General features: G+C 44.6%; 1 protein-coding gene across 1 annotated transcript in view; it reads right to left on the reverse strand.

Moving 5' to 3' along the window:
• LOC309561001 (ras-related protein Rab-7a-like) overlaps positions 1-3,575 on the reverse strand; it is a 112,113-nt gene extending 108,538 nt beyond the window's left edge. The window contains exon 1 of the mRNA XM_082264709.1: positions 3,455-3,575. The gene's annotated coding sequence lies outside the window, so the exon portion shown is untranslated. The remainder of the gene's footprint in view (positions 1-3,454) is intronic.
• Positions 3,576-12,554: the final 8,979 nt, after the last annotated feature.

Genomic DNA, 12,554 nt, shown 5'->3' on the forward strand with positions numbered 1-12,554 from the left:
ACATATAGCTACATATCTGTTTTCTAGAGATTCCAATGTGATGCGAATACTTATCTCCATGAAGAAGACTGCTTTAAGTCTAAACGCGTCAGAGCTCTGGATGCACACCACTGGGATCTCATCATGCTATATCTGGCATTTTACTAAGTTATTTTTTGTCTACTATCTCCCCATGTATAATGTTTTTATGTCATTATATGTAATGTCTCTCAATTCTCTCGCATGAGCTCTGAGAGTGATTTTAACATTTTTAAATAAAATATATTTGTATTATATATAGCATGCTTCTATAATTGTTTTGGGCATTGGTAAAAGCCCCCTTCTTTCCCCTCTTTTGCCAAAGTGGTATTTTTCTTAAGCCGGGAGACATTTGCCGGTCCAAAAAAAAAAAAAAAGGCAGACAATCAGCCCATGTGTATGCCAGTCTGTATGAGTATGCTGGAAAACCAGCAGCTGATCGATTACCGTTCAGCACTAATGGTGGACAGCGCTGATCGGAGTGTTCTGGTGGGAAGGGGGGGGGGCAATCCCCTGTCAGAACACAACAGCTCAGCGGGGAAGATCGCTGTACTAATGTTGAATTCTTAGTACAGGGGCTCCTAGCTGCAATCCAAAAAAACTGTTAGTGTGTATCAGGCTTAAGGGTCAGCCAGGGGGTGTCCTTGGGGGTTTCGGTGGGACAACTGACAAGCAATCTTTGTGTATCTTGAACATACCTGGCTGGATCTGGTGACCAGTATTTTATAATAGGTTCCTTTTTAAGCAAGCCATAGATAATGCAGTTTTTTTTCCCTTCAACCACGTTGAAAGAAAGAAAAAAAAAAAAAAAAAAAAAAAAAAAATCGCTCTATCCCCCCATCAACACAGTCAGTTATTGAGGGGGGAATCCTGTTTGCTGCGCTATTGTATCCCCCCGCTGTCAGAATACACTGATCACTGCCGGCAGCTATAGCTGCTGGCCCTGATCGCACAAGAAAAAAACAACAGGCTGGTTGTGCTGAAGTCGGTTGATAGTTCAACTTCAGTACAACCAACTTGCCAATAGATGGACCGAAATGAACCTGCCTAATTTTGATCCGTCAATGGCCGGCCTTACAGTCAAAATGTATATCCTAAAAAAAATGTTCAGCTAATCCTAGCACTCGATTTCTCCAGTCAGATGGTCTGTGTTGTGTGCCAGATATAAAGCAGGAAGAAAATTGTCCGCTAAACAGCACCTGCAGCCAATCAAATTCAGGCACTATTTCGGTAGTCCGAAAGCTAGGGATACCGGCAGTCCGAATACAATAGCCACAGCTGGAGATTTTTCCATGCACGCGGTTTAGCGTGGATGAAGTAATCTCTTTGGAAGAGCAGCAGAGCCACTCTTGAACAACAGATTGTCAGCCTGTGGAAAGGGTGGTGTAAAGCTGGATACACACTATACAATTTTCCTTTAGATTTACCAAAACCATATAATAGGAGTTCAAATCTAAATACTTTTAATTTGTATGCAGTCAGGCAAGCCCTTGCACTACATAGTTGAAGGTATATCTAAAGGAAATCTAACAACAAAAGTTGTATAATGTGTATCCAGTTTTAGCTCATGTACTTTTTCAGCTTTACCAACAAGTTTCAAGCGGCATAATGCTCAGGTGTGAACAGGTATGATAGTGTACAATTGGAATCCTCATGCGTAGTGTTGACCTCTTCTAAAAAATCCCTTTGACTCACTCAGGTGTGAATTAGTGCTTAGATTCACTAGTAGCCCCCATTCACATTGGGGCAATTTGACATGCGATTTGACATGTCAAATCGCATTCCAAATCGCAGCCTACTGCTAGCAACAGCACCGTCTGAATCAGTGCAACGCCGACTTTGCTGCACTGCACCAATTTCCAAAAGTAGCTCCTGCACTACTTTTGGCGAGTTCGGGGGCCATTTCAATAGACATCTGTGCATGAACCCGCACAGATGTCTTTCAAATCGCCCCCGAACTCCCGAAGAAATGGGGGTTTAAAATCCTGCGAGTTCAGCCGAACTCACACGATTTCAAACCCATGGCCAATGTGAATGAGGGTTTCGATTTAGATGGACTCAACTTGCAAATTAAAGTTGAACTCCAGCTAACAATTTTTAAGAAGTTAGGGCTTGTTTACAATAACCGCAAGGACTGTTTGCGCCTCTGAAAAGCAACTGGATCGCTTTTAAGAGGACTTTTGACCCCCTAATGCCTAACTGCAGTGCCACAACCATGTGCATTGTATGCGGATGTGGGGCATTGCAGCGTGGTCCTATTCAATGTAATGAGTTGTGTTCAGCAGGCAGTAGTGCAGACAAACACAACAGGGGTTCAATTCCTGCCATACCCACATGGAAGAAAGACACATTTAAAATATATTTAAAAAAAAACATTTTTAATTTATTTTTCCCACAATATATTGGAAATATATTTGAAATGCTACAATTTTGGCCATATTCAATATATTTCTAAAATGTTTTCCCTAAATATATTGGAAATATATTTTTCTTCCATATGGGATAGCTGCATAACATTGCAGTCGCGTATGTGTATGCTACCAGCCGTTGGCTTTGCAGCATATAAAAGCTATAAAAAACAAAACAAAAGTAAGCAGCCAGGAGGCTAATTAAAAAAAACAAAAAAACCCAAATGGATTCCTCCAGCCACCCAAGCAAAGCACTACATATCTGTTGGCCGATCTAACTCATTGGATAACCAAATTAAAAAAAAAAAAAAAAAAACACGAATGCAGCCACACATCTAATAACTGATAAGCTGCAATATATAACATTTTTGCTTTTGGGTTTAAATAAGCTTTAACTTTTTGGATTGGGCAAGAAGAATTGTACAGTGGAAAAGCATACTACATGAAGTGTATAACTTCCTGTCATCACCGATAGACGTCACACAGCCCAGCACAGAATAGGTGAGTAGTGTTTGGTACATGATCATATGCCTCCAGCACAAAGTAAACAACAGACATTAGACGGAACACACCGGGACAAGTGCCAAACTCTATCTAAACAGGACGGTAAATATAAACCCATTTCTTTAAAAGATTAAAAAAAAAAAAAACACATTCATAGCTTCCCGGTAACCCAGTGTGAAGCTATCCATAGATTTCAGGTGGCAGCCAAATGTTGGTACATGATCTGAGTGTCATAAATCTTTTGATCCAAAACATAAAAAAAAAGAAAACAAACAGTTATATCATATAAGCATACAAGTTCATGCAACCTGTAGACACTTCTGCTTCTGTGTCTGTCATTTTTCCCAGAATGCCATCTGAGCCTGCAGACACGTCTCTTTTAATGTCTGTAGGGAGCTTTACTCTATATATTTAAAATACAATAAATCAAACCTAAAATAAAAAAAAATACTGCAAATATCAAAGCTTGCAAGGAACAGTTGAGAGATCTTTCAGCCCTGAGCCAATTGCATTACAGTACATACCTTGTATGCGTCTCAGGAGAGTGCAGAAAGTTTGTGCGGAACGATTCCTGTAGTCAGAATAACTGGAAAACCTCATGCTGAGTAATAGAGTTCCTGGTTCCTGAGCATGTGAGAGGAGGAGCAGGCTGCCACTAAGCTCAGGGAGGTGCCTCTTTTCCCTAAGGTGATTTAAAACACAAAAGCCTTTAACACATGTACAGCCAGATGCAATCACTGAATGAAAAATGAAACTTGCTCACCCAGGTTAATGGTTTATTGACATGATGGGGACAAAATGTCTCAAACATCAGTCTGACAGGTTTTTAGGAATGCTATGCAACACAAAATCTTGGAGGAGGATTTTATTTGAGGACAGAGCATTTTTTTTGTATTCAATTCCCTTTCTACAAACGTGTGCCCATTTTGAACCTAATGCAGCATTACGCAACCTTTTTGTCAGTCACGGTACTTTTTAGAAGTATGAAAAATCGTGAGGTCTTCCCAGTTTACAGGATAAAAAAACAAATAAGAAAAAAAAGACATGTAGTCACACCCAAAATCCATTCTGGACCCTTGTGCTAGATCTGCGGCAGGTTTTAGGGTGGGAACCCACATAAAAAAAATTATGCAGGGTTCCACCAGAATCCATGACAGATCCTTATCCTTGATGAGGGCCTGGCATGGATTGTAAAAGGAATCTAATACAAAAAAAACTGACTACTGGACCCTTATCCTAGATTTGGTATATGTTTTAAGGGTGAACCCACAAAAAAAATTACATGGGATCCCCCCCAGAATCTATGAAAGACCTTTATCCCTGATGAGTGTCTGGTATGGATTTTAAACAGAACCTCATTAAAAAAAAAAAAAATTTGGGCTCCCCCAAAAACCTATACCAGACCCTTATCCAAGCAAGCAGCCTGGCTGCCCCTTCTACCACGTTTACCTTTTGAATAGGGATGGGCTCAGGCATGTTTAGTTCATAGTTGCCAGGAAGCCGTCACTACACACTGCCAATCATAGGTATTGAGGCATTTCTTGGCCCCCCAACTGCACAAATACACGCTGCCTATGATTGGCAGTGTGCAGTGGCGGCTTCTTGGCAGGTAAGATCCGAACATGCCTGTGTCCATCATTACTCTTGAACCATACCAGGCAACATGCCCTCAGCATTGACAGGGTGCTTTTCCAGGGGGGTCAGGGGAGTGGACAAGGGCCTCATCCCCACATCTCTGGCCCAGTGGATATAGGGGTCTGTGGGGAAGTGGAGGGAACTTATTGGAATTTGGAATCCTCTTTTAAAATAAGGAATCCTTCCAGATATACTGCCCTCCCAGACCATCTATACCAGTGGTGGTCAACTTTCCTGATATAGGGGGCCTCAAGTGCGGCCCCTGACATCACCAAAGGGCTTCACATAAAATTCAGTGAATGATCATTATCAGAGACATCAGATGCACAACAGGATATAGTCAAAGACTATAGGCATGATACAAGAGATGGCCAGAGACTTCGGATATGATACGGGAGATGGTCAAAGACTGTGGATATAATACAAGAGATGGCCAGTGAATGCGGACATGTTTCAATAGATGGTCAGAGACTGTGAATATAATACAAGAGATGGCCAGAAAATGTGGACATGACATGATACATGAGATGGTCAGAGACTGCGGACACGATACAAGAGATGTTATAAGTAAAAAAGTGCAGCGCATTAACAAACAATGTGGAAAAATTGTATACAAAATAAACACACCGTGATGAGCATTAATCAGTGCACAAGTAAATCAAAGGTAAAAAAGTAAAATGTCCAAAGAGAATCAAAAGTAAAAGATAAGTCCCAAATATGATTCCTTGTGTGCTTTAAAAGAAATCCAGGAGTAACACTCAGAAGAAAGTGCACACAGGAGGCTTACCACAAAGCCAGTGACCCCTTTATGCAGGCTGATCAATGCTCGCTTTTATAACCAAAGAGAAACAAACGCCAGCACATGGGAGTCCCGGTGGCAATATGTATATTATCTGATAATCAAGCAATCTCCCGTTTGTTCTCAGCAGACCAGAACCTATGCAAACGAAAGGCTCAACATAGCGTGTTACCATAAAACTCAAACAATTTATTAAGAGAAATTTTGCACTTACATGATAAAAACTTGTAAACTGCATTTAGAACGCCAGAGGGGCAAGATAATCCCTTCCTCCAGTCACACAAATGGCGGTCGTTCAGCCGTGCATGCGCAGTAGCGTTATTACTGGAACGGAAAACATTTTGGATATTGGACATGAAATGAAAGGAAATCTCCACAATGGGACTCAGATGGCAAAAAAAAAAAAAAAGCCCTGACGAGGGTTATAACTCTGCCTTAAGCTCCGTTCACACCTGAGCGATTTGAATCGCGGGTGGATTCACTTCTTAACGACACTCAAATCGCGTTGAGATTTTGCCACGCGATAAATCGCACTGCAATCGCGGCAAATTACAACACGCAAAAAGGAGCAATGGAATCGCACATGCGTCCTGGGATTTGCCTTGATTAGGCTCCATTCACACCTGGGCATTCTGAATCACGGGTGGAATCGCCGTGATTCTGCCTGCGAATCAGAAGTGTGGCAAAACGGGCAACGCGTTTGGGATGCTATTACTTCTTAATGGCACCCCAGTTGCGCTGTGATTGTCGCACAATAAACCATGTTGCAATTGTGGCAAATTGAAATGTGCGATGCTGTCACCCAAATAAGCTCCTGCTACTGTTTGAGTGACAACTGGAGCGCGTTTCAATTTGCTGAGATTGGGGTGCCATTAAGAAGCAATGGCATCGGTAACGCGTTGCATGTTTTGGTGCGATTCTGAATTGCGGGAAGAATCGCGGCGATTTTGCCCGTGATTCAGAACGCCCAGATGTGAATAGACCCGGGGGCTCCATTTATACCTATGCAGTTTGGTTTTGAGCATTTCTGCAGTGCTTTTTGAATGTCAACTGTGATTTTGTCGCGTTTTGAGTTTTTTATGCTTTTTTTTTTTAGCAGATTTGTTGTGCAGATTAAAATATGCAAAAAAATATGCAAAATGTGGCAAAATCACGATAAAAACTAGGGATCGACCGATTATCGGCAACACCGATATATAGGGGAATCGATATGCACTTTCCCCAATATATTGGAATCGGCCTTTGGATTTACTGATATTGTCATGACGTCATTGCGTATGTTGCGCCATGTGCCTCTGTGCACTGGGCAGCTCTTAGGCCGCCTCCCTCAGCCTCCCTACAGTGTGTTTTACACGCCGTGGCCACACTGGAGTCTGCATGCTGCACAGTCGGTCGGGACAGTGAGTGATCTACAGTGAGTGATCTAGTTCTAAATCACAGTGACTAGTCACAGACACACATTCTGTAACACAGCCGCCGCGGCCACCCACCACCCACAGCTGCCCGGTGCCAGCTACTGCAACCCAGTCCCACACACCCACTGTGTACCAGCCAGCCACAGGCCCTGGGCCTGTACGTGCCAGCCACCCACCACTCAGGGTGCCAGCCAGCTAGCCACCAAAGGGTGCCAGCCAGCCACCCACCGACCCACCCACCACAGGGTGCCAGCCAGCCACAAAAGGGTGCCAGCCAGCCATCAAAGGGTGCCAGCCAGCCACCCACCACAGGGTGCCAGCAAGCCACCAAAGGGTGCCACCCACTCATTAAGGGGTGCCACTGGCAGTCAGCCACCCACCAAAACGGTGCCAGCCAGCCACCAAAGGGTGCCAGCCAGCCAGTCACCCACCCACCACATGGTGCCACTGCCAGCCAGCCACCCACCACAGGGTGCCAGCCAGCCACCCACCCACCACAGGGTGCCAGCCAGCCAGCCACCCACCACAGGGTGCCAGCCAGCTACCCACCACAGGGTGCCAGCCAGCCACTCACCACAGGGTGCCAGCCAGCCATCCACCACAGGGTACCACTGCCGGCCAGCCACCACAGGGTGCCAGTCAGCCACCCACCAAAGGGTGCCAGCCACTCATCACCACAGAGTGCCAGCCAGCCATTTTGTTTAAGCCTATATTAGTGTATTTTCAAGTTTCAATGGAGATGGATGAAGATAGAAAAATTTAAAGTGTTGTCTGGGACTATTTCTCTTCTCCATCTCCAGGAAAATCAGCAGCACTGTGAAACACATGCAAAAACAATGTAAGCATGGGATCAATAACTGCAAAAACCAAAAATATTTTTTAATCTTTGGGCCCATCTAAGAGTTCATCATGTTGAATTGTATAATGCAGGACAGAAAAAAACAAAATGAATCACAAGGTGAAACATTACTATCACAGGCAACAATAACAGATATGTTTCAGAAAAAAAAACAGGTGGCAGAAATCAGATGGAAGATCCCAACTGCTGGACGGAGTAATCACAGAGATGATGGTCAGTAATAATCAGCCATTTACAATAGTGTCTGACTCTGGATTTAAGCGGTTGCTGTCCATGCTTGAGCCAAGGTACACACTGAAGAGTGACACATTTTATCGAACTGAAATGCTGCAAAAGATTCACCAAAAGGTCGTTGACAATGTAAAGACTATGCTGCAACCAGAGAATGCTGGCAACTCACTCTCATTCACGACGGACTGCTGGTCAGGACAAACAGAATCACTAATGAGTCTTACATGCTACTTCATTGACAGCGGATGGACAACAAGGCATTTGGTGTTGAATACAAAAGTAATACACTGGAGAGTACATTAGAGAAATGTTTCTAGGTATGCTAGAAGAATGGGGAATCACCAAAGAGTGGTGCTTGTGCTGCCAGACAGTGGAGCGAATATGGTTAAAGGTATGAGACTTGCTGAAGTATCAGACCCTCCAACTGGTGGTAAATGATGGTCTGCAAACCAGAAAGCTTTGCTGGACATTATTAGCATGCTGAAGAAGTGTGCAGGCCATTTCCACCATTCTGTTCTTGCCAAGCAGCGACTGAGGTGCATTCAGGAAGACCTTGGCCTACCCAAAAACAACCTGAAACAGGCTGTTCCAACACGAATGAACTGAACGCTACACACGTTACAAAGGGTGCTGAAGCAGAAGCGAGCTCTCACTATATATTCCGGTGAATATGGACTTGCAGGACATTCTTGTCCTACTGCAGATCAGTGGGACATAGTAGCCAACATTATTGAGAAGCTTGTACCCATTGAGGAAGTGACACTGGAAGTGAGTCATTACGACTCATCAGTTTCCTCTGTGATCCCATGTGTGAGAGGCTGAAGATGCTTCTTCAACAGAATGAAGGACCCAACACATGTGGCATTAAAGCATGTAGGCAGGCCATGAGGGACAGCCTCGCCAAACGGTTTGAGAAGCATGAGGAGAATAAAAATGTTGTGCTTGCATGTCTTTTGGATCCTCGATACAAGAACCATCCTTTCTCTTCTAATGATGTATTGGCCAAGGCAAAACAATGGCTTACAGAAGATATTGAACAGAAGGTGCAGGAGGTTCCTCCTGACGAAAAGAAAAGTCAAGAAGAGAAGGTTTCTGATGTGGAAGAGCAGGATGCAGGAGAAAAATGTCCCAAAAGACACTGGACAGAAGAGAAAATGAATCGTGGTCAAATACATGCCATGTTCAGAGTTTTAGTGGGTCCTCATGCGGAGGATTCATCAGAATCGGCAATAAGGAGCCTGGATGATGAACTTCTTTTTTATTTGAAGGAACCAGTAATTGACAGAAGTGATCCTCTTCAGTGGTGGAAAGAAAATGAGGCACGCTACAAAAGACTTGCTTCTCATGCTAGAAGATACCTTTCTGCTCCTCCTTCCTCAGGACCAAGTGAGCGTGTTTTTAGTGAAGTGGCAGCAATTTATGAAAAGAAAAGAAGCAGTTTAACTGGTGAACATGCTGAAATGTTATGCTCCAGTCCAATCCAATTCACTGTGTAGCACTAGCTAGCTGTTGCCTAGCTTTTTTTTCTAGCAGTTTTGCACTGACTGCAGTAGTTGCAGTGAGTGCCCTACTGCAGAGGTAGTCCACTGACTCCAGACCAATCCACTGTGTATGTGTAGCTGTTGTTGCCTAGCTTTTTTCTAGCTGTTTTGCACTGACTGCAGTAGTTGCAGTGAGTGCCATACTGCAGAGGTAGTCCTTCACTGATTCCAGTCCAATCCACTGTCTTGCTGTTGCCTAGCTTTTTTTCTAGCTGTTTTGCACTGACTGCACTGCAGTAGTGAATTAAAATTATTGCAGTGAGTGAGTCCACTACTGCAGCACTTTATTATGCTTTAATGCACAATCAGATGATTTGAAATGCATATGTCCCTGCAATTGAAGTTTTCCCATCAGTTTTCATGCAGTTAAGGTGTGAAGAACGAGGCCTTAATGTTTAAATTGTTAATAAAACGGAAAATTCCTATCAGATACTTACCGTAATTTTCCTTTCCTGATGGTCTCCATGGCAGCCTACGTGTGGGTTAACCCCGCCTCCTCTCCAATGGTATAGGACCCCTCTCAATAAATTTCAGCTTGCAGGTACAGCCAGAGTTCCATATCTTAGCCGAATCCAAAACCAGAGGGTGGGAACTCCGGCTGCCATGGAGACCATCAGGAAAGGAAAATTACGGTAAGTATCTGATAGGAATTTTCCATTTTCCTGACAGTCTCCATGGCAGCCTACGTGTGGGAAATAACTAGCCCAAACCACACGGGTGGGAATGCTTAAAACAAGGAAAATTGAATTAAAATTATTAGCAGTCAAAACAGTCAAGCCAAAATTAACTAAAGGCAAGGAGGCTGGCTCCACACAATAATGTATCATAAACGTATTAACAGAAGACCAAGAAGCTGCTCTGCAGACTACTTCTGGACCCACGTGATGTGAACCCGCCCAGGATGTCGAGATGCTTCTCGTTGAGTGGGCTGTTACCACCTCTGGAAGAACCTCTGGAAGAGCCAAACCCTCTACACTGTAAGCTTGTTGAATAGCAGACACAATCCATGCTGCAATAGACCTCGACGAGGCCCGATTCCCTCTGTTCCTGCCTGAGAAGAGAATGAAGAGGTTGTCTGATTGCCTGAAAGGAGCTGTTGCCTGAAGGTAGTCCCTTAGAGTTCTACCTACGTCCAGTGGATGAGGTTCAGTATCATCAGAGGACCGAAAGGTAGGGAGAACAATCTCTTGGTTCTCATGAAAAATCAATGTCACCTTTGGATTGGAATTGAGCATCGGAATGAGGACCACACGAACCGGAAAGAATGTGAGGAAAGGTTCTTTGTGACCAAGGGAACTGATCTCAGAGACCCTCTTGGCTAAAGTGATTGACACCAAAAAGGCTGTCTTAATGGTAAGATCCCTGATAGAGATGGAGTCTGTTGGACTAGTTCTTGAGAAGACGTTGAGAACAAGAAGAAGGTCCCATTTTGGAAATCTTGGTTTCCTCTGAGTCTGAGTCTGACTGCTCCCTTGAAGAATTGTTTGGACAAGTGCATGCTTGGCCCAAGGAAAACTGGATAACACAGACAAGGCTGATATTTGAACACTGAGAGTGCCAACTGAGAGAGACTTATCCAGACCTGCTTGGAGGAACTTCAGTACTTCTTGTACCCCAAACTCGGAGGATGAATTTCCCTCTGGGTGAATTCTAAGAATCTGGCCCAGACTCTGCAGTAAACCTTGTTTGTGCTTGGTCTTCTAGAATTCATCAAGGTAGGGATTGCCCCAGGAGGGCACCCGAGGGATTCTCAACCTTTCCCTCTCAAGAACCAGACCGTCAACCGGAGCAGAGCAGGGCAGGGGTGTAATGTCATTCCCTGCGAGAGGAGGAGAAATGGGAACCATGGCCTGTTCGGCCAGTGTGGGACCACGATCTCCACATCTTCTGCTTGGAGTCTTTGCAGAATCTTGAGGATAATAGGAATCAGGGGAAAGGCATGTGCCTTGCTGAATTCCCATCTGTCGGTTAGAGCATCTATTCCGCAGGCTTGATGACACCTGCGTGTGAAGTACCTCTCTAATTTGTGGTTGCAAGGAGATGCAAACAGGTCTACTTCGGGTGAGACCCCTAGAGACAGAATCCATTTGAAAGAGTCGATGTGGAGGGACCACTCCTTGTGATTCAACTGGACTCTGGAGAGAAAGTCTGCCTGGACATTCTGTGACCCGGGAATGTAGACCGCTGAGATGTTAGAAAGATGGGCCTGGGCCCATGTCATGATTGGGTCTACTTCTTGAAGAAGGGAGAGACTTCTGGTACCGCCCTGTCTCTTCACGTAAGCCACTGCCATGGTTTTGTCCATTCGGAGAAGCACGGATTTGCCTTCTACCAGATGATGGAAAGCTCGAAGATCTAAGAAGGCCTCCCGGAGCTCCAGGATATTGGAGACCGGGGAGTGGGTTTGTGGAGGCCACTTCCCCTGAACCACTTCTGCCATGCAATGGGCTCCCCAACCAGAGTTGCTGCCATCCGTTGTGATAATGGTCCAGGAGATGGGGACTAAGGAATGACAGTTGAGCAGGTTCCTGCGTTGTAGCCACCATAACAGACTGTTTCTCATGTTGTGGGAGATAAAGATACACTGCTCGTGTTCTTCCGGATTCCATTGAAGAAGGAAGCCTATTTGAAAAGGCTGTGTGCGCCATAATGCCCACTTGACCATAGGGGCTGTTGAGACCATAGTGCTGATGATCTTGAGACACTGGGATGCCCTCAGAATGGAGGAGGAGAGGGCTGGAAGGATCCTCTCTCGTACCATCGGAATTTTCACTAGAGGTTAAGAAATTGTACCTTGAACGGTGTTGAATTGAGCCCCTAGATAGACTAGGTGTTGAGTAGGTTCTAGATGGCTCTTTTGTAGATTCAACAACCAGCCGAAACTCCGTGAGAGTCGCAGTGACCTGATCCCTGTGGGACAGAAGTTGATCTTTGTCTTGGGACAACAGGAGGAGGTCGTCTAGGTAGTGATGTAGACGTACACCTTTTGTCCTGATTAGGGCTACCACAGCCAGAAGGACCTTGGAAAACACCCTTGGGGATGTGGACAGACCGAAAGGGAGGCAGGTGAATTGGAAGTGCCGATGCTCTACCGCGAAGTGGAGGTATTGGTGGAAGTTCACAGCCACAGGCACGTGGAAATAT

This window comes from Pelophylax lessonae (assembly GCF_965119305.1).
Source record: "Pelophylax lessonae genome assembly, chromosome: 7".
In the NCBI taxonomy this organism is placed as follows: domain Eukaryota; kingdom Metazoa; phylum Chordata; class Amphibia; order Anura; family Ranidae; genus Pelophylax; species Pelophylax lessonae.